The sequence below is a fragment of the Chiloscyllium punctatum genome, chromosome 26 (assembly GCF_047496795.1).
Source record: "Chiloscyllium punctatum isolate Juve2018m chromosome 26, sChiPun1.3, whole genome shotgun sequence".
In the NCBI taxonomy this organism is placed as follows: domain Eukaryota; kingdom Metazoa; phylum Chordata; class Chondrichthyes; order Orectolobiformes; family Hemiscylliidae; genus Chiloscyllium; species Chiloscyllium punctatum.
Genome location: NC_092764.1, coordinates 18,351,310 through 18,377,092, shown reverse-complemented (window position 1 = coordinate 18,377,092; position 25,783 = coordinate 18,351,310). Strand labels below are relative to the sequence as shown.

General features: G+C 45.5%; 1 protein-coding gene across 8 annotated transcripts in view; it reads right to left on the bottom strand.

Annotated features, from left to right (window-relative positions):
• gse1b (Gse1 coiled-coil protein b) overlaps nt 1–25,783 on the bottom strand; it is a 627,491-nt gene that overhangs the window by 267,076 nt on the left and 334,632 nt on the right. The window lies entirely within an intron of this gene.

The window sequence follows — 25,783 nt, the reverse complement described above, 5'->3', positions numbered from 1 at the left end:
TGCATTCCCAATGCCTCACAGCGCCAGAGACCTGGGTTCAATTCCCACCTCAAGCGACTGACTGTGTGGAGTTTGCACATTCTCCCTGTGTCTGCATGGGTTTCCTCCGGGTGCTCCGGTTTCTTCCCACAGTCCAAAGATGTGCAGGCCAGGTGAATTGGCCATGCTAAATTACCCGTTGTGTTAGGTAAGGGGTAAATGTAGAGGTATGGATAGGTTGGGCTTCAGCGGGTCGGTGTGGACTTGTTGGGCCGAAGGGCCTGTTTCCACACTGTAATGTAATGTAATCTAATCTAATAGAGTTAAAAAAAAATAGGAGTCATTTGCACAGGAGCAGGGTGGAGGGAACACAAGACATCAGTTACAATCAAGACTGGGAGTTAATGCTCACTGTCAAACAAGAAATCTGGGAATTTTGAATGGCTTAACCCTAATTTAGTGAACACTAGAAATAGGCACAGAGTCATTGCTGGCTGAGAAAAAACCAAGTTACATTTTGACATCCTTCGACCATCCTGGCAGTGGCAAACTGTGGTAGTGGAGTTGTTAACATCCCAGCAATCAGCTTCCAAGGCGGCATTTCCTGAGACAATCACTGTCATTTTAAAAACCATGGGGCAGGCTCTAATCTGGAGTTCCAGTGAATTAAAACCTTGATGATCAGATAATTTAACATTGCTGGGGACATACTGAAAATACACTCTGTGAAAATATGGGCAGTGTCATCTTTATTACAGGCAGCTGCCCACTTTGTCACTGAGTTGTGACAGAGCCCTGCAACATTCTAATTCTGTGCGTGCATTCACCGAGAGGTGGCATTAGCTTTAAATGCAGCTTTTAAAGCAGAATGCTTCCCTTCACGGGACCATTATAAAACCGAATTATGACATGGAGCCAATAAGGAAATAAAAGCTTGGTCAGAGGCAGGTTTTAAGGGGTGTCTCAAAAGAGGAAAACCAGGTGGAGATGTTCTGGGAGGCTATTGCAGAGCTTGGAGTTGGGTCAACTGCCAATGGTGAAGCAATTAACCTTGGAATGAGCAAGAGGCCAGAACTAGATGAGTGCAAATATCTTGGAAGATCGTCAGGGTGAAGTGTGGGGAGCATGCATGGCCAATTTTGAAACAAGGAGGAGCACTTTAAAATCAGGAGCCATTGTCAGTGAGCACCAGGGAGATTGAGGAATAGGACTTGTTGCCAGTTAAGAGAGGGGCAACACTGTTTTGGATGATACCCCCCCCCCCCCCCCACCGGGTTCACAGAAGAAGGAGAATGTGGGAAACCATCAGAATAGCTGAGCTACAAGGTAACAAGTGTCTGAGTGATGGGGAAACAGGTTCATGTCAACGTCACAACTGGCTTGCTCCAGTCTTTGCCAGTTTAAAACAAGATTGTTAAGGCAATTCAGACTGAGTGGAAGGAAACACCATTCTGACTGTACAGCCGAAGAGGTAGACTATGCCTCCAATTATCCCTGACAGACAGCCATGGATACAGCTGAGGTAACTTGAATGTTAAAAGAAAGTTGACAGTTCAACCCACTTGATGCTGAAGTTAACAAACTCTCATAGGTAGAGCAAGCAACACAAGATAATGACAGCTACTCCCACACTTACACAGAGCAGACATTTCTTGTAAAGGGAAAACAAAATGAGTTTAAAAGGCCACATCGTTAAAAAAAAAATCCATAATCTTGCAATGTGTTTCACTCAGAAGTGCCAAACTGTTTCCAATTCAATAACTGAAACTTTGAGTTCAGACAGAAAAACCACAATCGTGCAAGGCCAAACTCTGAGGCACAAAACCAAGTAGGTCTTTCTTGCCTGAATTCACACACCTCAGTTTTTTTTAAACACTGTGGAACCTGGTTATGTTTCTGGATGATAACGAGGTCCACGTGTGCTGGTGCTGACTTACATTCAAGTCACAAAACAAAACCTCATGGGGTCTGTGAACTGGAAGCTTTGTGTTACTGACACAGCCTTGCAGAATTTACCTGGGGGACCCAAAGTCACAAATAACAAAAATAAAACCAAAGCCAAATCTCCTTTTCCAAACCAATGACCTGTTCCATTTAGAATGTCAAGGGCAGTGGATGCATAGGAACACCAACATGTTCCCCACCAAGCCACTCACCATCCTTACTTGGAAATATAATGCTGTTCCTCAGCGTCACTGGGTCAAAATCTTGAAAATTAAGGATCAGGTTTCTAAATTCTTGGAAGAGCAGGGTCGGATTAGAACAAGTCAACATGGATTTAGTAAGTGAAGGTCATGCCTGACAAACCTGTTGGAGTTCTTTGAAGAGGTGACAAGTAGGTTAGACCGGGGAAATCCAGTGAATGTGGTCTACCTAGACTTCCAAAAGGCCTTTGATAAGGTGCCACACGGGAGGCTGCTGAGCAAGGTGAGGGCCCATGGTGTTCGAGGTGAGCTACTGGTATGGATTGAGGATTGGCTGTCTGACAGAAGGCAGAGATTTAGGATAAAAGGTCCTTTTTCGGAATGGCAGCCGGTGACAAGCGGTGTCCCACAGGGTTCAGTGTTGGGGCCACAGCTGTTCACATTATATATTAATGATCTGGATGAAGGAACTGGGGGCATTCTAGCGAAGTTTTCCGATGATATAAAGCTAGGTGGACAGGCAGGTAGTACTGAGGAAGTGGGAAGGCTGCAGAAGGATCTAGACAGTTTGGAAGAGTGGTCCAGGAAATGGCTGATGGAATTCAACGTGAACAAATGTGAGGTCTTGCACTTAGGAAAAAAGAATACAAGCATGGATTACTTTCTAAACGGTGAGAAAATTCGTAAAGTCAAGGTACAGCGGGATCTGGGAGTGCTAGTTGAGGATTCTGTAAAGGTAAACATGCAGGTTGAGTCCGTGATTAAGAAAGCGAATGCAATGTTGTCAATTATCTCAAGAGGGTTGGAATATAAAAGCACCATTGTGCTACTGAGACTTTAAAAAGCTCTGGTTAGGCCCCATTTGGAGTACTGTGTCCAGTTTTGGTGCCCACACCTCAGGAAGGACATACTGGCACTGGAGCGTGTCCAGCGGAGATTCACACAGATGACCCCTGGAATGGTTGGTCTAACATCTGAGGATCCTGGGATTGTATTCATTGGAGTTTAGAAGATTAAGGGGAGATCTAATAGAAACTTACAAGATAATACATGGCTTGGAAAGGGTGGACGCTAGGAAATTGTTTCCGTGAGGCGAGGAGACTAGGACCCGTGGACACAGCCTTAAAATTAGAGTGAGTAAATTTAGAACAGAAATGCGGAGATATTTCTTCAGCCAGAGAGTGGTGGGCCTGTGGAATTCATTGCCGCAGAGTGCAGTGGAGGCTGGGACGCTAAATGTCTTCAAGGCAGAGATTGATAAATTCTTGACGTCACAAGGAATTAAGGGCTACGGGGAGAATGCGGGTAAGTGGAGTTGAAATGCCCATCAGCCATGATTGAATAGCGGAGTGGACTTGATGGGCCAAATGGCCTTACGTCCGCTCCTATGTCTTATGGTCTTAACTCCCTCCCTTACAGCATTATGGTGTACCACACATACACTGCTGTGGTTCAAACCAGTGGCTCACCACCACATTTTACAGGACAATTAGGGATTGGCAATAGATGCTGGCCCAGCTAGCAATGCCTGCATCTCAAAAATGATCAAAAAGTATCATCGCAGTGCAACCCCTCAATCAACTCTCATCACTCAGGCAGGCAGTGCAAACACAAAATCCTCTCTTGCTTTTCTTTCCCACAAGCTATAAATTAAACGTACAAATTATTAAAGTTTTCAGGAAGGCTGCATCGCATCTGAAAAGCCTTAAATTATTTGTAGCTTGTCCATCTCAGGTGACTGAGGTTAAAGAGCTTTCCATCTCAGTGGTATTTAGTACTCATACCAGAGGCTGGTTGATCTTTGATGAGGTGAATAGCTGCTGTCAGGGAGATTGCTAATAGTATGTGGGCTTGATCTGAATTCTGAAGGTGACTGTTTCAGATCTCCCACAAATGATAGTTTGGAGTCATTGTGAAGCAGTTGGCTTGAGGTTTTATTGACATCCAAAATCTCCAGAGAACAAGTACAGAGCCATGATTTACTGAGTCAAAAACTCAGGGAATACTCAGAAAACTAGCATCCAACACTGCCTTGTGGTGATGTCATCCAATATTCCTAAGACTTGGACATGTCACATGAAATGGGCAGTAAAAAGTCAAAAGGTATGGCACTGGAAAAAGCCCTTCACCCAGATTTTTGAGGGCTTATGCCCGAAACTTCAACTCTCCTGCTCCTCGGATGTTGCCTGACCTGCTGTGCTTTTCCAGCGCTGCACTTTTCGACTGATCGCCAGCATCTGCAGTCCTCACTTTCTCCTTTTGTTCTTGTCATGAACTACTACATCATAATCCCCACTGAGGACTGGTGATATATTTCCAAGTAAGGATGGCGAGCAACTTGGAGGGGAACTTGCTGATGTTCCCATGCCTCTACTGCCCTTGTCCTTCTAGAGGGTACAGATCAAGGGTTTGGAAGGTGCTGTCAATGAAGATTGGCTCCTATTGGTTTTTTTTCTTATTGTTATTTGTGATTTTGCATTCGCATTTTGCAAGGCTATGTCAGCACACAAGGCTTCCAGTTCACAGGGCCCTGTGAGACTTCATTGCACCCAGCTGGACAGCTCCTACAGAAACCCAGTTTCTGTTTCACACTGGAGACTTACTCATTGCATTCCCAGCAGGAAGTCTCCAGTATGGATACCTAGCAAATCCCAGCCCTGGAGAAAGACAGAGAGTCATCCAGTCGGCTTGGGTGCCATGTAGTCTGCGCGGGTCATTACAGATTTACGTGTCGTGGGTCCAATGTGTTCAATTCCTTTCTAATCTGGCATGTAAACCTTCAAGTGCAAATAAAACATTATGTGGCAGGACAAGGAACAACCCATGCTTTTATTTTCACTATCGCTCCATCTACAAAAGTCAGTCACCATTTAATACAAACTGGAATGCAGAGACACGTTAAAGGCAGAGTGCTCGTCGGCTAATCTAAAATGCACCAAAACAATTTTCTGTTGTGGAAGTGCTGAACCCATGGTGCTACACAGAGTGCGTTATCGGTGGGCCCTTACAGTGGAATCGTCCTGAACGCAGAACAAGGCAGTATCAAGAGGAAAAAAACAGAGGCAGCTTTCAACTCCAGTAAGAGCTCTCTGGTGTGCAGGGCTGGCCAGAGAAGGGACTAGTATCCTATTTCATGGCATTTTAAAAAGTCTCTTGTCACAAGTTCACTGAACTGATAACTGATCCTTCATGTGGATTTATGTCAACTGTATATCTTTTTTACAGAAAGTCACGGTCCTAGTTCAGTAAATAACAGGCAATCCTCCCAGCGTTGCCGGTTTGCCGATAAACCTGTCATTGTGAAGCTTGTAGCAAGCGCCTTAAGCACACTGATACAACCCATTAAACTATCGGCTTTCCGCCAGGATTTGTCTCCCTGTTTAGCTGGCTGGCATTTTTATTTGTGGTTAAGGAATGTACACTGAGACAGACAGACAGACAGACACACTCACACTCACACACATCTGGAAGTTAGAAGCATTATCCTGAGGTGTTATCGCGAATAATTGCATGACAGATGAGGGCCAGGGCTGCAGTTTATAGAGGTAGGGGACAGGGCAAGGTCAGCTCCAAATCAGCCAAAGATAACCCGTCAAAGTCTCCTCCTGATACCCCCACCCCAAACCCAGAACCCGCCCTCCCTCTCCCCCCAAGTCATTAATCACCAGCAGCAGCAAACGGCTGCACAGCTTTGTGACAATAGATACAGCGCTTTAAATTTCTCTTCACAGGTGACCTCTGACCTCAGGGGTCACTTCGTAATATAATGGCACTGTCGGGAAAAAACACAGCCTTGCCTTTGAACTATTCAAGGTCGCCCAGGTCAGCACATTAGGGCTATAAAGACAGGAATTTATCACACAGACTGTCGAGCCAGCAGATTCCATGATCAATAGTGAAGGATGGGGCTGGCTGTCCCACTATAAGGCTAAATGTATTCTGAGTATCTCACACCAGAGGCATGGAAGTTACTGCATCTTTTCAAAGATTATATAAACTGCCCATTTAAATTCCTGTATATCACTAGTTGGTACTCAACATCTGTACAACAAATGGGTGGCACGGTGGCTCAGTGGTTAGCACTGCTGCCTCACAGCACCAGGGCCCCAGGTTCAATTCCAGCCTCGGGTAACTGTGTGGAGTTTGCATGTTCTCCCCGTGTCTGCGTGGGTTTCCTCCAGGAGCTCCACTTTCCAACGATGTGTGGGTCGGGTGAATTGACCATGCTAAATTGCCCATAGTGTTAGGTGAGGGGGAAATGGGTCTGGGTGGGTTACTCTTTGGAGGGTTGGCGTGGACTGGTTGGGCTGAAAGGCCTGTTTCCACACTGTAGGGAATCTAATCTAATTCCAATTGCTGCCCCGAGTGTAATTAGATTGCATTGGTCCTCACAGTTTAGTTTCTGATTTCTGGGAATTCTGTTCCCAGATGCTCAAGTAGGTCCCACTCCCTGAACCAATGGAAGGTGAAATTGGGGAGAGGGGTTGGCAGTGGTATATTCTGCCCACCAGGGTTAATGTGGGCCCCCTGATCAGTTTAAGGAGAGGTGTTCCGCCGAGATGCTCACAGGCCACGCTGCAGCCAAGCATCCATGCGTAAGCCTTGATGGACTGGTAATTCGACAATGGGGGCATCACAGCTGATTTGGTATATGTTGTGGAAGGTGTTAGGGCTATGAAAGAATTAATGCTGAGGTGTGCACTAAACACCACCCAGTATGATGATGTCGTACAGACTTGGGTGGGAGGGCTGCTCTGGATCTTGTGGTAGATTGATCCACCACTGTGGACCTTCCCAACAATCTCAGGAACAATGTCTGACCTATTTGTACCTGATCCCTATTATGCAATAAGCTATAAGGCAAGGCTGTGTTATCTAACTATTGGTTGCCTATTCCACACTAGACCAGTCAGGCCCCTTGGATCCCATTGAGATGTCCACTGGTGGCAGCAAATCTGCTGTATGTACCCCAGGTGACTGGGGTGGGGGTTCCCTCACTGCAGTTCCTTGGCTACAATTCACACAGGAATTAATTTTCCCAAACCTTGGAGTTCGTAATGAGAATGCTGTGGGCTCAGGCACCAACTCCAGATACTCCCAACCCGACTCTGACGACAGTGCTGCACTGTCAGTGATACAGGCTTTCGTTGGGAGACAGTTTAATCCAGGCCCCAGCTGTCCACTTGGATAATAGTGCAAGATCACATGGGGACCATTCAGAGAGTTTGCCCATGTCCTGTTCAGGCTTATCCTCAATCAATATCCCAAAACAAATAAGGTGGTCATCATCACATTGCTATGTGTGGGAGCTTGCTGACAACAAGACAAGTCCCTCAGTTTTGTACACGATAACAGTGACTTTAATTCTAACAAAAATAACTGGCCAGAAAGCACTTTGGACATCCCAAGGATGTGGAAGGGCCTATCCCATCCAATAATCTTCTTTCCTTCTGAGATTGACTACCTTGTAATTCCAACAGGTAGTTGGAACGTCTCCAGACAGGGCAGTGAGTGTAGCTGCTAAACCCAGTAGGGGAGCCTGAGGAAAAACATTTAAACAGTATGAAAAATAACCTCAAGTGTGAATTAATGCACAATTGAACATGGGTAACCAGCTTGATAATGCAGTGTTAGAGGTGTCACACCACTCACAGGGTGGAATGAAGTTGATCAGCTGCTTTGATTGGAGGTCACAGTGTATAAACCGATCTGGTATGGAAGGGGGCTGCTTTCTCTCAGCTCCAAAGATCAATGTTTTGCAGATAATCAATGACCAGCCCTCACCCCCTTATCGAAAAAAATTATTATCCTCACTCTAGTCATCATCCCAGAGTTAACCTTCCTTACTGATTTCTGGAAACTGGGGAGAAAGGGCCAAACAGGCGATGCAAAGTGGCATGCGATCTGAAGACACACCCATACAAATGGGCCCCACATGGTGAATGACCAAGGTGGAGGTCATCCACGTGCTGCCACTTCATCCCAGTATTTAGAGACTGAGTGCCACATTGAAGACACGACATGGTGGTTCAGTGGTTAGCACTGCTCCCTCACAGCACCAGGGACCCGGGTTCAATTTCAGCCTCAGGTGACTGTCTCCATAGGGTTTACATGTTCTCCCCGTGTCTGCGTAGGTTTCTTCCCACAGTCCAAAGATGTGTATGTATTGGCGATGCTTAAATTGCCCCAAAGTGTCCAGAGATGTGCAGGCTAGGTGGATTAGCCACAGGAAATGCAGAGTCCGGGTGGGAACCTCTTCAGGCGGTCATTGCAGACTCGATGGGCTGAATGTCCTCTATATGCACTGTAGTGATTCCACAATTCTATTCGAAGATGCAGTAGGACCTTACTGGATACAGGACTCTCTAGCTGAGACCCCTCACGCCAACATGGCTCAGAGCCTGGGTTGTACCTTGAAGGTGGAACGTTGCGATTCAGAGGTAAGGGTGATACCTGAACTATGCCTGACACACACAACCTGTTTAATCTCACTGCATCTTGCTCTCAATACATACAACTTTGGTTTCTTGCTGTGATGCTTCCTCAAGTGTTCGCTCAATCTCCTTCTCCCCCACCCCAACCTGATAAAGTACAGTAGGATGTTTTGTCACATTAAAGGCAGTCATCATTTGCAAATATGAGAAACAAATCAGTTTCCCTTTAATGTTTCTAAAGGCAGGAAAATTGATTTAACACGGGCATGTTTTATGTTCTTCATTACCACAGTGACTACATTTCAAATGGCTGTGAAACACTTTGAGGTGCTGGGAGGTCAGGCAAGCTGGAATACAGAAAGCAACTAACCCATTAACTTCAGGTTTAACCTGTTCACTTTTGTGTTTGAACATACCTGTTACGCTGTTCAAACATTTGCCTGTAAAATAACATCCTGTGAGTTCAGTGTTTATGTAGATAGGAGGATTTCCATATCAGGTTTTTTGCATATCAGTTGGCATGAACCCAAATGGAGTGAGGAGATATCACATGCATGTGAAAGAGTTTCAAATGTATTCCTCACAGAGCACTAGTTTAGGTACAAGTGCGGCACTCGCAGAGGAGGCTGGTCAGAGATTCACAAGTTCTTCAACCTCACGTCCCTGTTTCTAAGAAACTGCAAACCTAATGCGCACAGTATTGTCTTGAGCTGCTGTTTGGGTGGAGTGTTTGGCAAGTTTGTTCAGGAATACAGATGCCATGGAAGAGCTATTTACTGTCTTGGTTTTCTCAGTGCACTAAGCAAGAATTTTCATTTGTAACTTGCACAGCCTCTTGATGACCCAAAACTCTTCATTACTAATGGATTACTTGGGAAGCAAAGACTCTTGCCTCTAAATCCTAATTGGGTTCAAAGCCCACTACAAAGACTTGAACACCAAAGTCTGGGTTGAAATCCCAGTGTAGCACTGAAGGAATCCTATTCTCTAGGATTTCCATCTTCTGGGCGAATTGTTCAAGTTAATTATTCTTTGGTCGTCCTAGGTGGGGTGTTGAAGATCCCATGACACTGCTTCAGAGAGGAGAAGGAGTGTTGTCCCTGGTGCACTGCCTGACATTTACCCTTCAATCAATACTTATTGGCCATTTACAAGATTACTGCTTGTGGACATTTTGGGTGTGCTCTTTGGTTGCTGAGTTTTCTGCATCTCAACAGCGAGAAAACAGGACTGGTACTGCATTGACTGTAAAGAGGACATTGAAATATCTGGTGGCCGTGAAAGGTGCTGTATAAATGCAGGCCGCTTTTCCATCTGTTTTGGTTTGCTGACTGCTGGGAGATACAGATGTGGTCAATAGTTTTTGTTTTGGTATCTCACCACACCATTGCCGATCATACCAACCTATTTCATTTTAATTCAGCTCCCTCAGCCTGCAGGACATAAGAAAAGGCCAGTACTGAGCAAGGTGAGAACATAGAGGCTGCACAAAGTCCTAATGACACCCCTCCCTCCCTCAAAAGGATACAGATGTATTGAGCAAATCACAGCATCACACATATACGTCTGAACCAACGTGACACTCATAGTTTAAATGAAAATTGTGGTCTCCACAGCAGTGAAAATATGCTCAAATGGAGCCTGATTAATCAGGCGATCTCTGGCTTCTGTTTTCACAGAATGATTTACAATCCAGAAATAGGCCATTGCCCTTACTGGCTGATGGTAGTTTGTAATGCTTCCAAAAAACTCCTTCCACTGTACTTGAACCCATTTCCTTTCTCCCCTCGCGCACTTATTCGGACTCCCCTTTAATCGCCAGTGCTATTCACCACGACAACTGCAAAGTTCAGAAGGTTTTGGTTTTACCAACAACAGAACCAATTAGTAATCAATGAGATGGTACCGAAGTGGAAAATCCAGATGTTAATCTTAAATGAGCAGATGTTAGCACTCGGTGCTCTCAATGCACCAAAAAAACTATTTGTATCTATGTAACACCTTCTCACAATCCTCAGAACATCCCATAGTGCTTTACAGCCAATAACAAATGGAACAGCAGACTTGCATTTACATAGTGCCTGTCCTGATCCCAGAACCACCCAAAGTGCATTACAGCCAATTAAATACTTTTGTTGCAGTACAGGAAAAATATGGTAGTGAACTTGGACATAGCAAGTTCCACAAAAAGCTGATAGATGAACATTAGTTGGAACATGAAAAACTACTCAGTTTGTCTACCTGAGAAGGTAACTGGGGTCTTTGTTTTTTTTTCTTCCTTCCTCCTTAGAGCACACTGGATGAGGGCAGCTGGTCCAGAGTCAGTCCCCTCCCCTCTGACACAATCAAGAAGGAGGGTCCTTGCACACACACACTGATCCAGCTCCCTCAAGAGCCAGCTCTCAGAGTGAACAGGATGTTTGGCACCCTTGTTTCATTTTTTTTCTTTTTACTGGGGTCTTTGTTAAATTGGGAGACAGTGAGGTCTGCAGATGCTGGAGTAAAATCAGAGTTGAGTGTGTGTTGCTGGAAAAACACAGCAAGTCAGGCAGCATCCGAGGAGCAGGAAAATCGATGAAGCCCAAAACGTTGATTTTCCTGCTCCTTGGATGCTGCTTGACTTGCTGTGCTTTTCCAGCAATACACTCTCAACTCTGTTAAATTGCTCAACTGATAGAAACACTTCAGACAGTACAGCACTCACTCAGTGCTGCACGAGTGGCTGAGAAGATATGCTGAAGTCTCTGGCGTGTAAATTGAGTCCACCACCTCCTGACTAGAAAGACAAGCAGACTATGACTGAGCCACAGCTAACGCCATGCACCACAGAATGGAGACATGCAAGGGGAGAGAATGTCTCAGTGCTAATGTCACTGGAAGTAGTCACTAGCGTCCCCTCAAGGTTGCACTGGGAAGCTCCCTACACATCAGTCAGTGCACTGATGAATGCCTTCTACCTTCAAGGTCGATGCTGTGGCAAAAAGAAATTACAGGGAAGGTTGCTAATAATACGGAGGCAAAGACTAATCATGCCGTGGGGACATGGGTTCAAATCCCACCAGGAAATAAATCTGGAATATAAACCTAGTCTCAATAATATCGACTTCACGGTTAGTATTACTGCCTCACAGCACTAGGGACCCATGTTCGATTCCACCCTCGGGTGGCTGTCTGTGTGGAGTTTGTACATTCTCTCCTTGTCTGTGTGGGTTTCTGCTGGGTGCTCCAGTTTTCTGCCACACTCCAAAGATGTGCAGGTTAGGTGGATTAGCCAAGCTAAATTGCCCATAGTGTTCAAGCTAGGTGGACCAGCCATGGAAAATACATGGTTACAGGGATAGGGGTGGGCTTGGGTAGGATGCTCTGGAGGGTCAGTGTGGACTCAATAGGTTGAATAGCCCGCTTCCACAATGTAGGGAATTGTGAAGAAGGCTTTTGGTACGCTTGCAAAAGGGCAAACCAAAAAAGCAAAGTGGTCAGTGCATTGAGTATAGGAGTTGGAAGGTCATGTTGCAGATGTACAGGACATTGGTTAGGCTACTATTGGAATACTGTGCTCAATTGTAGTCTCCCTGCTTTAGGAAGGATGTTGTGAAACTTGAAAGGGTTCAGAAAAGATTTAAAAGGATATTGCCAGGGTTGGTGAATTTCAGCTATAGAGAGAGGCTGAATAGCTATTTTTCCTGGAACGTTGGATGCTGAGGGGTGACCTTATAGAGATTTATAAAATCATCAGGGCACAGGGTTAAGTTGAGAGAGGGGAAAGCTTTAAAAGGGACCTAAGGGGCAACATTTTCACGCAGAGGGTGCTGCGTGTATGGAATGAACTGCCAGAGGAAGTGGTGGAGGCTGGTACAATTACAGCATTTAAAAAGGCATCTGGATGGGTATATGAATAGAAAGGGTTCAGAGCGATATTGGCCAAGTGTTGGCAAAAGGGACTAGGTTTATTTAGGATATATGGTCGGCACAGACATGTTAGACCGAAGGGGAGAAAGTGAGAACTGCAGATGCTAGAAATCAGAGTCGAGAGTGTGGTGCTGGAAAAGCACAGCAGGTCAGGCAGCATCTGAGGAGCGAGAGAATCGACTTTTCAGGCATAAGCCCTTCATCAGGAATTCCCGAGACATTAATTCTCCTGCTCCTCGGAAACGGCGTGACCTGCTGTGCTTTTCCAGCACCACACTCTCAAAGTTGGACCGATGGGTCTGTTTCCATGCTGTACATGTCTATGACGATAATTGTCATTAATTGTTATAAAGGCCTAATGGTCTTTAGGGGAAAGAAATCAGTCATTGTTCCCCAGTCTGATCTACGTGTGACTCCAGACCCTCAGTAATTTGTTTGTGCTGTAAACAGGTCATAGCTGCCCTCTGAACGACCTGCGCACTTATAGGATAATTTGGGATGGACCTGTCAGTGATGCCCGCTCCCTAGAAAGGAATAAGAACGTGCCAAGGCCTGATCAAACATACAGACTAAGCTGCCTCAGCTCGCTCCTGAGGAGATTCCGCATGAGGGTGGCACGCAGGAAGTTGGGATGGTGATTAAAAAACTGGAAGCAAAACATGCTTGAAAATATGAAACAACATAAAAACCCCTTTAAAAGATGCCCTTCATTCTTTCAACCTTGCTCATAATCAATGACCAAAACAAAGGCCAAATGTCAGCAATTACTTTGCATTTTCAAACTGGTGACCACTTTTCTCGGAGAGTAGCAAGTGTGGAAACTTCTATGGTATTCTTTCACGGGATGTAGCATCACCAGCTTAATCCCGACTATCATCACTCCCTTAATCCTTAAATGCTATTGAATAAAGTACTGGAGGGACCATTTCAGAGTCAACCACACAGCTGTGGATCTGTAGTCACATGCAGGCCACAGCGGGTAGAATTGAGAGCACAATTTCTTGCCTAAAGGATGTTAGGGGACCTGATGAATTGTTAACGTCTGCATGGTCACCATCACAGAGGTGAGCTTCCAATTCAGGATTTGTTAATTAAATTCAAAGTCAGAGTGGTGCTGGAAAAGGGCTTTTACCCGATTCATCAATTTTCCTGCTCCTCGGATGCTGCCTGATCTGCTGTGCTTTTCCAGCATCACTCTAATCTTGACTCTAATCTCCAGCATCTGCAGTACCCACTTTCGCCTAATTAAATTCAAATTCCAGCCATGGCTGTGGTAGGATTTGAATCCCTGTTCCCAGACCGTTCGCCCAGGCCTCCGAATTACTCCTTGAGTGATGATGTTACTACTGCACCACTATCTGTCCCTCGTCTGCTACAAGCCGAGAGTGTAAAATATTTAATTGTTAGAATGAAATGGCAGATATCTGGCGGTGTGAAAATCAAGGAGGTCAGAAATGCGCTTGGCATTCCGCAGCGTGGTTCCAAGGAAAGATCGCTAAAGTCTGGTGAGGGGATCTCAGTCATTGTCATGTTTCCTGATGTAATTACTGCTGGCTGCTCAAGCAGCCTCTTTCTTCAGGTAACACGATCAAAGCATGTCCTCAGTTACACCAATTATTTAATCATTCTTCTCTAACACCTGTCAAATTAAGCAGTGGCCCAACCCTGCCGGGAGTGGCATTGATAGGTATTAAACGTTAATGAGATCAAATGGTCACGGCCTACTTTTTACAGTGTTCAGGGCCCCATTTATGAACATTTAATTTCCTAGGCCCTGACCTTATGCCTGTATGGCATGCCTGTTCCTCTTGCACAGAGAGAGAGAGAGAGAGGGAGAGAGGCTTCTGTCTCTGCAGCTGGTTTATATTAGAATTAACGGAGCCAGAAAGGCTGAGAGGACTAAGTGGCAGCTTCAAATAATGTCAAAAGCAATCCAGAGTGATCCTCCGCAGGGTTTTCGAACATTAATCTATCTGGTACTCAGAGGCAGAAATGCTGATAGCATCAAACACATTGGAAACAATAAGGAAGGATCAGGCAGAATAAAATAAAATGAAATCTGGTCGCAGGCTACACGCCATATGCACAATGTTGATTTAAGTAATTTGCTTTAAATTTTGCATTAAACTGCAGGTCAGAGCTGCAGCCCACAGTGAAACAAAAGGGTAAGTGCACGGCTGGCTAACAATATTTGGTGATTAGCTTCAGGGTGTTGCTGGAAGGGCTTGCACTGGGAAACGGAGCAAGGCACTGACCCAGGCTGCTGTACAAATCTGAACCTTCCTTCACTCTGCAAGGCCAGAACGCCAGGTGATCCTGTCGACTGTGCTCTGTTAGCTCAACTCAGCAGGAAGGTCATTGTGATGGTGCCCACTGTCTGTGCCCAGGTAAAAGAGGGAATACAGTACAACCTCAATTATCCGAACATCAATTAACCGAACAAGATCTCAAGGTCTCGTAAAAATCTCATTAGACAACTCAGCATTCGGTTATCGGTTAAACGGCATGATGGTGTGCATTGCCGGACAACTGAGAAATGTTCACTAACCGGCACTCAAATTACTGCCTGTTTGCGATAGATCAGTTATTGGTTAAACAGCAGAATGGCATGTATTGCCAGATAACCAAGAAATGTTCGATAACCAGCACTCAAATTGCCACTTGTTTACGATCAGATCGGTTATCTAAATGATCAATTATCCAAACAAAATACTCCCCGCCAGTCTCGTTCAGATAATTGTGATTGTACTGTAGCCTGTTCAGAGATCAGTATCTAATGGCTGACTCACGATTCCCAGGTCACCAATCCCACAAAGTGCGGGAGCGATTACATGACTCTGCTCAGCTGTGATGCCTCCCACAGTGGAATGGCTTGCTGACACCACGTCTTAGCTTACATGCGCATCCAGAGAAGAACTAAATCAGTCGCTGCAATAAACCTTGTGCCCATTAAGTAACACTGGTGCCTGGGCCACCATACATCTTAGACTTTAAAATTCTTACCCTTGCTTTCAGATCTGTTCCTGGCGTCACCCTTTCCAGATTGCTGCACTCCTATAATCCTGCCTCTTGCACAGCTCCAGTGTTCAGTGGCCCTGCTCTCCGCAGCTTTGCCTCCTACTGCTTAGGACCCAAACCTCTACGCCTCCCTCTTCCCCTGTATGGTACTTTTGAACCTGCCTCTTTGACAAAGAGTTGTTGACAATTGTGACAGCACCACCTGAGACAGCTTCACGTCAAACTGTATGTGAGCGTGGGTCTGGAGAAATTCCTTGGAACATTTGTCCTGTATTGGAAGCGTTTTACAGTGCAAAGTCTGGAATCTGTTGTCGATCCCAGTAGGACTTAACGTTTAAAGAAGGACGGAAGCAGAAAACCAGGGAATTACAGGCCAACTAACCAAATGTCTGTAGAGGAAAAATTGTTGGGAGTCTACAATTAAGGATGGGGTGACTGAACTCTTTGAAATTAAGGAGAGCCAGCATGGATTAATGACAGGTAAATCTTGCATGATAAACCTTACTGAATTCTTTGAAGATGTGGCTAAGGTAGTGAACAGGGGAATGTCCATGGGCGTTGCTTATGTGGACTTCCAGAAAGCATTTAATAAAGTCAAACAAAACAGATTGTTCAATAAAGGTAGAAGCCGATGGAAGTAAGGGCAAATTACTGAGATGAAGGGAAATTAGTTGAGTGGCAGGTGACAGACAGTAAGGATAATTGATAGGCACCCAAATTGGGAGGATGTGACCAAAGGTGTCTCACAAGGTTCTGTGTTAGCGCCTCAATTAATCATATTATTTATTGACTTGGATAATGACATAGAAAGTCATACCTCCAAACTTGCTGATGACCGGAAGTTAAGTGGCATTGTAGACAGTGTAGATGACAGCAGAATATTACAAAGTGATATTGGTAGACTAAGTGATATTGGTAGACTAAGTGAATGGGCAAAACTGTGGCAGGTAGAGTTCAATGTAAGCAATTGTGAGGTTATTCATTTTGGAATAAGTTTAGATCAGAGTACAAAGTCAAAGATGTCCAAAAAGACTTGGGGTTTGGTTGCTAATGGAATGCTTGTCTTTATATTGAGAGGACTGGAGTGCAAGGATGCAGAGGTTATGCTGCAGTTATACAAAACTCTTGCTGGACCCCACTTGGAGTACAGTGAGATCTGGGCACCATACCTTAGGAAGGATATACTGCCTTTGGAGGGGGTACAATGTAGATTTCCAAGAATGGCACCTAGATTCCAGGGGTTACAGTGTATGAGGAGAAATTATACAAATTAAGCCTATTTTCTCTCTAATTTAGAAAGTTAAGGAGTGATCTGATCCTTAAAATACTAACAGGAAGAGACAGGATCGATAAAGATAAACTATTTTCACTGGTTAGTGATTCTAGAACCAGGGCATTGTCTCAAAATTAGGGCCAGGCTGTTCAGGAGTGATGTTAGGAAACACTTCTATACACAAAGGGAACTCACTTCCACAAATGGCAGTTGGTGCTGGATCTGATGTGAATTTTAAATTTCACAGAGATAAATGTTTATTAAGCAAAAAAGTTATTAAGAGATAAGAGCCAAAGGAAGGTATATGGAGTTAGGGCACAGATCACTATGCTATCACTGAATGTGGAACGGGCTTGAGGGGCTGAATGGCCTACTCCTGTTCCTCTGTTGACTCTTCCCACTGAAGAGAAGACAACTCTGCAAACGCCGAAAGACATTACCTCGGATGGCATTGGCACTGGTACAGGTCCCCTGCCTGCACTCTCCTCCCTATCACAAAGTGTCGCTCGCAGAGGGGCAACTTGGCACTGGGAAGGGAAGCTCAAAAAGGCGCAAAAAATGATGATATGAACATTAAAAAGCAGATTAGCATAATGAGGCAATCGTTATTAGAAACCATATAAAGAATGATGAATACCCTGGAGTGATCGCGTGGCTTTAATCTATTTAGGGGGTTCAGATGCATTAAAGAAAGAATTATGGACACCCGGGAGTGATTGTGAGTCTGGGATCTAATTAGGGGGTTGAACTGAGCTGTGTTTTCCTCCTTTATCACATTACCTGAAGCACAAAATGAGGTTAGATACTTGAAAGTCACTCCAGTGCATCTGTACATTTTATAGATTGCTCTTTCCAAACATTAGTTAGTGTAATCATTAGTTAGTGTTATCACTGCTTGTTAAGACATTCTGTATCTCGACTGTTGTACAGCTGATCACTCACATTACATCAGCCCCTACCCAGGCAGTAATGTGAATAACAATCCAGTAATGTAAAGCTGAGTTTGAACAGTCAAATAAGCAGTGGTAGCACTAATTAATGTGTGGGAAGATATGTCTGTCTGGAAAATGACTAAAGTTTTTAAAGCATTGGTGTTTGCTGTTGTCACACGGTGTGACCATGACAAAGATTGAGACGAAAAAGGGTTGCTTTTTCTGAAGATAAAACTGACTGAGAAACTTACAAACGCAGGGTTCTTACAGCAGTCAGGGGTATGTGGCAAGAAGCAATGGTATAGAAAAGGTGATGCTGGAAGGAAAGGTAGACAGGAAGCACTGCGTAAGTGGGCCGAAGACCAGATGGAATGATAACAACACGAAACCAACGGGCTAGAGTTAAATGAGGGACTGGGGGGTAACATAAGATTGATGTAGCCGGAGCAGGAGAGTGCAGGCTACCTTGGCAACTTGGCCTCCTGAGTCATCTGTGCCATCACCATTTCATAGTGCCATGTTCAGGCTTGATGGGCAAGGCAGGTTCAATCCCAAGTTTAGTTCTTGTTTTGACCCACATTGTAGGACTGAACATATTGACTGTAGCTTTTCCAAGTCATTATCCCCAGATGATTCACTTGTACTTTTTCATTCTTGAATGGTAACCTCCAGTCCGTGCTCCACCACAACCCTGTTCCAGAACCAGTTTAAGGAATACGGGGCGGGGAAGCCATTTGGGACTGAGATGAGGAGAGATGCCTCGACTCAGAGAATGGCAAGCTGGTGGAACTCTCTGCCAGGGAAAATGATTGAAGCTAAAACATTGAAAGCTTCCAAGGAGGAGATGGACATAGCTTTTAGGGCTAATAGAATCAAAGGGTGTGGTGTGAAAGCAGGAACACGGGGTTAGGTTGCATGATCAGCTACAATCACCACTGAATGGCTTAAAGGGGCTACTCCTGCTCCTTTTTTTTAGCTTTCTATAGTTCTAGGTGGGCTGTTTTACTCCCAAGAGCCTGAAGACTTGCCAGATGAGAAGAAAATTCTGCTTTTGCCACAATTATGAATTCAAATTCATTTGTCAAACTAATCTGCAGGGAAGGTTAGGATTCTCATCTATGTATATGTGCATATCTGTATGCATGAACGATGTGTGAACACAAGAACTAGGAACGGGAGCTGGTCATTTGGCCTTTCCAGACATGTCCACCATTCAGCATGGCTGACTTTCTTCATCACTTGCTCCTTCCTACCCTATCCCTAGAGATTGCAGGAGTAAAGTGAAAGTCCTGGAAGTGTACAGGTCAACTCCAAGGTCAAATGGAAAAGCACCAAGACCCTGGTTTCTCTTTGTATTGGAGTTACCGAATGAAACTGGTTATTACATATGGGGAATGAGGTTGGATTGGCTTCCTTTCCCCAGGGCAACCCAAATCACTTAACATTCACCTGATCGAATCCTGTTCCCCCACCCCCTCCCGCTGTTTTGGAAGGCGGCACGGTGACTCAGTGGTTAGCACTGCTGCCTCACAATGCCAGGGACCCGGATTTTATTTCAGCCTCAGGCACCTGTGTGTGTGGAGTTTGTACATTCTCCCTGTGATTATGTGGGTTTCCTCCGGGTGCTCCAGTTTCCTCCCACAGTCTAAAGATGTGCAGGTTAGGTGGATTAGCAATGGGAAATGCGGGGTTACAGAGATAGGATAGGAGTGGGTCTACATGGGATGATCTTCCAGGGGTCAATGTGGACTTTTTGGACTGAATGGCCTGCTTCCACACTGTAGGGACTCGATGATTAATATGCCTCCCTTTCCAACAACTACCAAATTCCCTTTTCGAAACATTTATGGAAGAGACTGCTTCAACAGTGGCTACTGAAGAGAAGTTCCACATTCTAACCAACTGCTGTGTGAGGAATTCTTTTGCTAACTTCCCTTTTAATTCTTCACATGACGAGAACGTGCCTTTGCTATGGTTTTGCCAACTGCTGGAATTAAGTCAGCATCTGTCTCTGGTGTCAGTTAATGTAATTTCATGGTGGTTTACATGGAAAAACCCTCACTTGGCCCATTGCTGCACACACCCCATGACTGAGTGTGCTTTGAGCAAAATCGATTTGCCAATGTTCACTTGAAAATGGGCAAGGGGCTCAAGCTGTGAGCCTCAATGATCACAAGGCTGCGGTCCCTGCAGGAGGTTCAGGGAACTACATCGCTGCTACCTAACCAAGGACGACAGTCACTAAATATTACAGTCATGATTTGGAGATGTTGGACTGGGGTGTACAAAGTTAAAAATCACACAACACCAGGTTATAGTCCAACAGGTTTAATTGGAAGCACACTAGCTTTCGGAGTGTCGCTCCTTCATCAGGTGGTTGTGTTCCTAAACGGTGCTACTTCACCTGATGAAGGAGCATCGCTCCGAAAGCTAGTGTGCTTCCAATTAAACCTGTTGGACTATAACCTGGTGTTGTGTGATTTTTAACTAAATATTACAGAGCATACACTGCAAAATATTTGCAGTTGTTTGATCGTAAGGAAATTGAAAATCGCTGAAAGTTAAAATATGTGAAATGGACGTTTCCTTTTAGAGAGATTATAGAACTGGAGTCACCATTTAAATTTAAAATGGTATTATCCATTTGAAACGCAGATAAGGCAGAAGTGTTTTTCTTTACTTCTAAAGGGTTTAGAGTCATCGGAACCATCTTTCTCAAAAGCAGAGTCTTTAAATCTCTTTAAGGCAGAGGTAAGACAGATTCCTGATAAGAACAAGGGTCAAAGATCATTGGGGATAGGTGAGACTGTGGAGTGGAACACAGCAGCCATGGCCTTATTGAATGGCACAGCAGGATTGAGGGGCGAATGGCCTACTCCTAATATGCAGGTCTGCAAGTTGCTGAAGCTTTTCATCTCGCACTCATTGCAACAAACACACATACACAAAAAAAAATTTCAAACAAATAACTCAACTTATAGTACAAGAGAAAAAGGGGGTGGTGACTTGGCGGTGAGCTGACTGATTGTGAAGTCAACTCTGATTGGCTGAGACATTGCCATGGTGAAATCAGTGGGAAACTATAGGCTCACCAAGCCTCCGGGTTGTTTAACAAAAGACACAATATTTGAATATATTCCTTTCAAACGATAATGTAGATCGACAGGGAGTGGGCAGCATGGAGGCTCAATGGTTAGCACTGCTGCCTCACAGCGCTGGGGACCCGGGTTCGATTCCAGTCTTGGTTGACTGTCAGTTTGGACTTTGCACATTCTCTGTGTCTGTGTGGGTTTCCTCTGGGTGCTCCAGTTTCTTCCCACAATCCAAAGATGCGCTGGTTAGGTGAATTGGCCATGCTAAATTGCCCAGAGTGCTAGGGATGTGTAGGTTAGGTGAATTGGCCATGCTAAATTGCCCATAGTGCTCAGGGATGTGTACGTTAGGTGAACTGGCCATGCTAAATTGCCCATAGTGCTCAGGGATGTGTATGTTAGGTGAATTGGCCATGCTAAATTGCCCATAGTGTTCAGGGAAGTGTACATTGTGAATTGGCCATGCTAAATTGCCCATAGTGCTCAGGGATGTGTAGGTTAGGTGAATTAGCCATGCTAAATTGCCCATAGTGCTCAGGGATGTGTAGGTTATCAGTCGGGTAAATGTCAGGGAATGGGTCTGGGTGGGTTACTCTTTGGAGGATCAGTGTGGACTTATTGAGCTAAATGGCCTGTTTCCACACTGTAGGGATTCTATGAATTCTTTATCTCAGAATGGTGTACAGAGAAGCAGCTTCAGGTTTCTCTGTGCAAACGTCTCCTTCATTTCCAAAAGCCTGTGTGCTTCTCGGAGCTGGATACTCTGGGCCGTCCCTGCCCTCTGCTGTCTAAAAGCTGCTAGTAGTTCCCTTTTGGCACAGTTCAAGTATTCGGCTGGGACATGGCCACACACTCTCCAGGTTTGTGATCCTCTTCAGTGGACACCAGCTTTCTCTCAGTTCAGGATCTCAGACAGTCCAAAAGCACCAGCTCCTCCCTTGTGCTTCAGGTGCATGTCAATCCTCAGTTCAGCTTGGGAAGTGCCTCTGGATGGGTACAAAAATCAGTACTGAACCTTACAGCCCCTTCTGCTACAGCGTCTGTCATGGCTCAGTGATCTATGCTCTCTGCTAATACTCCAGTTTTGAACAGAGGGAGCACTACACTAATTGACTGAGACCCATCAGCCTCTCAAGAGAATGCAAAAGATCTCACATTACTATTCCAGAGTAGAGCAAGCGAGCTCTCCCCAGGATCTGGTCAACATTTATCCCCATCTCACAGAAACAGGTTTACCCTATCACGCACTTCATTGCTGTTTGAGAGAGCTTGCTGCCTGCAAGAGTCATAGAATTATGAAAGCAGGCCATTTGGCCCATCAGATTCATAGCAACCTCCAAACAGCATCCCACAATGATTCATCCACATTTCCGCCCCCCCCCCCCCCCCCATCCTATTCCTGTAAACCTGCATTTCCCATGGTTAACCCACCTAGCCTGCACATCTCTGGACACTTTGGCCAATTTAGCATGGCCAATTCACCTAACCTGCACATCTTTAGACTGTGTGGGGAAACCAGAGCACCCAGAGGACACGGGGAGAATTTGCAGACTCCACATAGACAGTCGAATTGAACCCAGGTCCTTGGCATTGTGAGGCAGCAATGCTAACCCACTGATCCACTGTGCTGCCCAGGTGCAAATGGGCCCATTTCCTCCAGTAAAAACTGCAATTGCACTTCACTGGCTTCAAACCACAACAGGATGTCACAAACGCTGCCACAGAAACACAATACTTTATTTTCCTTTCCTTGCTGCCTAAAAGCTTGGCCTCACATATGGGAATGCTTTATCTGCATTAACTTGCACTGGCTGTTTCATTCTGTAGGTTAAGTTTACTTCTAAACCTCAGGTAAACAACTTCAAATGTATCAGCAAGTTTAAAAACGCAAGATAAATATAGTTAATGTGGTACAGGGTGGTGGAAGGAGAAATTAAAGGTCTACTCTACAAGTGCATGCTCAGAAGCAGTTGGCTGTTTTGCACAGACTGGGAGGCAGAGACAATGGTGTGGTGAGGGATAAGAAAACCAAAGTAGACAAAAACCGCACTGCCCAAAACATACAGCCAAAATATTGCACACCAATGGGACCGCTCTTGAACTGAGTTATTACCTACTGAGCAGGAAAGTGTGGAGAAAGACAACTGAGCTCCTGCTGAACTCTGCAAATTTGCCGTCCAATTGTTAGACATGGTGAAGAAGCCTGCCTGGGTGAGAAGGGAAAGCAGTCTTCACTCCCCAAAGGATAAAGACCATGCACTGCTTGTCGGAAACGCTGCAAAATGGGAAAAGCAGGAAGACAAAAACAAGCAAAATTAAAAGCACTGCTGGCCTTTCCAGACTCTCTGCACTGTAACTCCACAGAAGAGCATTTAAAGGAGAGAGAGAGAGAGTCAGTCTTGCTGAGTATTCAGGAAAGCAGGGGTCACCTGTGTAATTGAAGTCTGAGGAATCTGTACTTGGCGTACATGCAACAGTCCAGCAGGACTTGAGAGCTTTGGAAAAGTGTGCTCACAGGTGCTTATGGTTGTCAGCTGTGGCGTGTGTACAGACCAATTCACACGGCTGCAGGGTTTTAAAGCGAGGGCTCTCTTGGTTCAAGTGGATTTTGAAGAAAAGGGTACACACCTGACCGATATTTACTTCAATCAACAACCCACAAAATCTGATCATGCCACACAATGCCATCCACTGTGCTCTCTACCACTGGTCTGGGTAATCCTGAGCCTGAGGAGGGGGAGCAGGAGAGGGGCAGGGTGGAAAGGAGAAAGGCCAGCGAGGAGGGCACGAGGGACTAAGGGAGAAGTGGGCAGAGGGGATGGGGAGCAGAACCAAGTGGTGAGGGGTCAGGGAGAGGCTTTAGGTGATAAGAGCTGAAGTAGGGAATCCTCCTCGTTGGTATGATTTCATGTTTATATGTGAACACAAAGGGGAGGTGTTAGGGGGACACTCTAGCAATATGACTGGACTAGCAATGCAGAGGCCCAAATATACTGGAGAAGGGGTTCAAATCCCGCATTGTATTCAATTTATAAATGTGAAATACAAAGTTTGCCTCAATAAGTACTGACCATGACAGCAGCACAGATTGTTATAAAAACCTATCTGGTTCACTCGTGTCCTCTGGGGAGGGAAATCCTCCATCCTTACCTGGTCTGGCCTACTACGTGACTCCAGACCCAGAGCAATGTCACTGACGTGAAAGTGAAACAGCTCGGCAATTAGGAACGGGTGACAAACGCTGACCTTGCCAGCAACGCCAGAGAAAGGAAGTATTAGGAGGGGAGGGGGAGCGGGGACTGTGTACCTGTCCAACCTCCCTCAAGAATTGGCGGTGAATGGGTGAGGAGCTTGAAGCAGCAGCTTGGAGAACACCCTCCAGCCATGCACTCGGCTGTCATTTGCTGCACATTGTGCAATAACAAATGCTATTCTTTGAGGTATGTACGCCTGTCAACACACGGCACTGAGCCAGGGCACTGCTGCAGCTGCTCACATTATAATGAGGGAGAGCAACCGTCTGCAAGTAACTCCCAGCCAACCTCAGCAGACTGGTAAACCCCAGCTGCAGGCAAGAGGAGGCCTCACATTAATTGAGACACACACACACACATTATCTATTTTTAAAAAAAGAGGTTGCTTGTCAATGCAGGGAAGCAAGGTGAGGATAGTTCGCCAGCTCCTGCACTGGGTAGCCTCGTTTCCCCTCCTCACTCACCGCCCGCCTTATCCACCACCTTTCAGCTGCTCTCGTTCGGTCTCTCCCCAGGTTATTACGGCCCTGTGCTCCTGGGTCATTCAGACTAGCACCCCACCTCACGCAACTGCACAGAAAATCAAGTTTCAGATCGGAGCTGGTACAAGCCTCAGAAATCTCACCTCGTTGCTTCCAGGCCAGCTATCTGGACAGGCAGTGGGACCTGCGGGAAGCCCCTGGCCTTTGGCTAGTTTTCCTGGCACTGCCCAGGCTGGCACTGAAGTACGAGGCCCCTTGCCCTTCGGCTGAATTTCTGGTTAACCTCACCCCAAAGAGCTTCTCGTGGGACAGGAATCAAAGTCGGCCTGATAATCACTCACATCAATCACCCCGAGGTGATGCACGGTGTTAAAATGGCCCAGCTCTAAAAGTGCAAGTGTTGTGCAAATCCCACAGAGATTGAAGCTGCTGTCTGCAGGCTATAGCCTCTCCTCTGGCTTTCTCTGGCCACAGTCCAGCCCCGAGTTCTGTTCTTTAGAAGCAACACACTTTTCCCCCACCTTTGTCTCCACAAATACAAAGTGGCCTCTAGTGACACAGTCAATGACAATGCCCCTGTTGGGGGTGGGAGTGGATTGACTCTGATCTGGTACAGTCTGTACATACGTTCCAGAGAAAGGTTGTTATAATGCTTCATAAATACAAGCTCTGGTTGTTATACCTCCCCTGATCACACATCCGAAGATTTTCTCGATCCCGAATTTCGGGTGGAAACAGCCTGTGGGTTTTGCCGCTGTAAAGTGAGCAGCATCCTCACAGTTAAAACAAACCCTGTGTTGCAGCAGCTCCTGTAGACACAGGCATTGTTCCACCGTCGCCAAACACCTGCTGAGGTCGGCTCGATTGCTACAACGCAACTGTTGGAGTCACGTGTGCTAAGCACACAAAGAAAGGCCCCTCCAGTGAAAGATCACGGCAAATCTGCCTGACAGATGGCATAATGCACACAGGGAAAGGAAAAGTGACACACACACACACACACAGAGTGACAGAGAGACACACACACACACATACAGTGACAGAGACACACAAACACACAGTGACAGAGACACACACAGTGACACAGAGAGAGAGACACACACACACAGTGATACACACACATAGTGACACACACAGACACAGAGACAGACACACAGAGACAGTGACACACATCCAGAGACAGTGACACACACAGAGACACACACAGATACAGAGACAGACACATAGTGACAGTGACACACATAGAGAGACATACAGACAGTGACA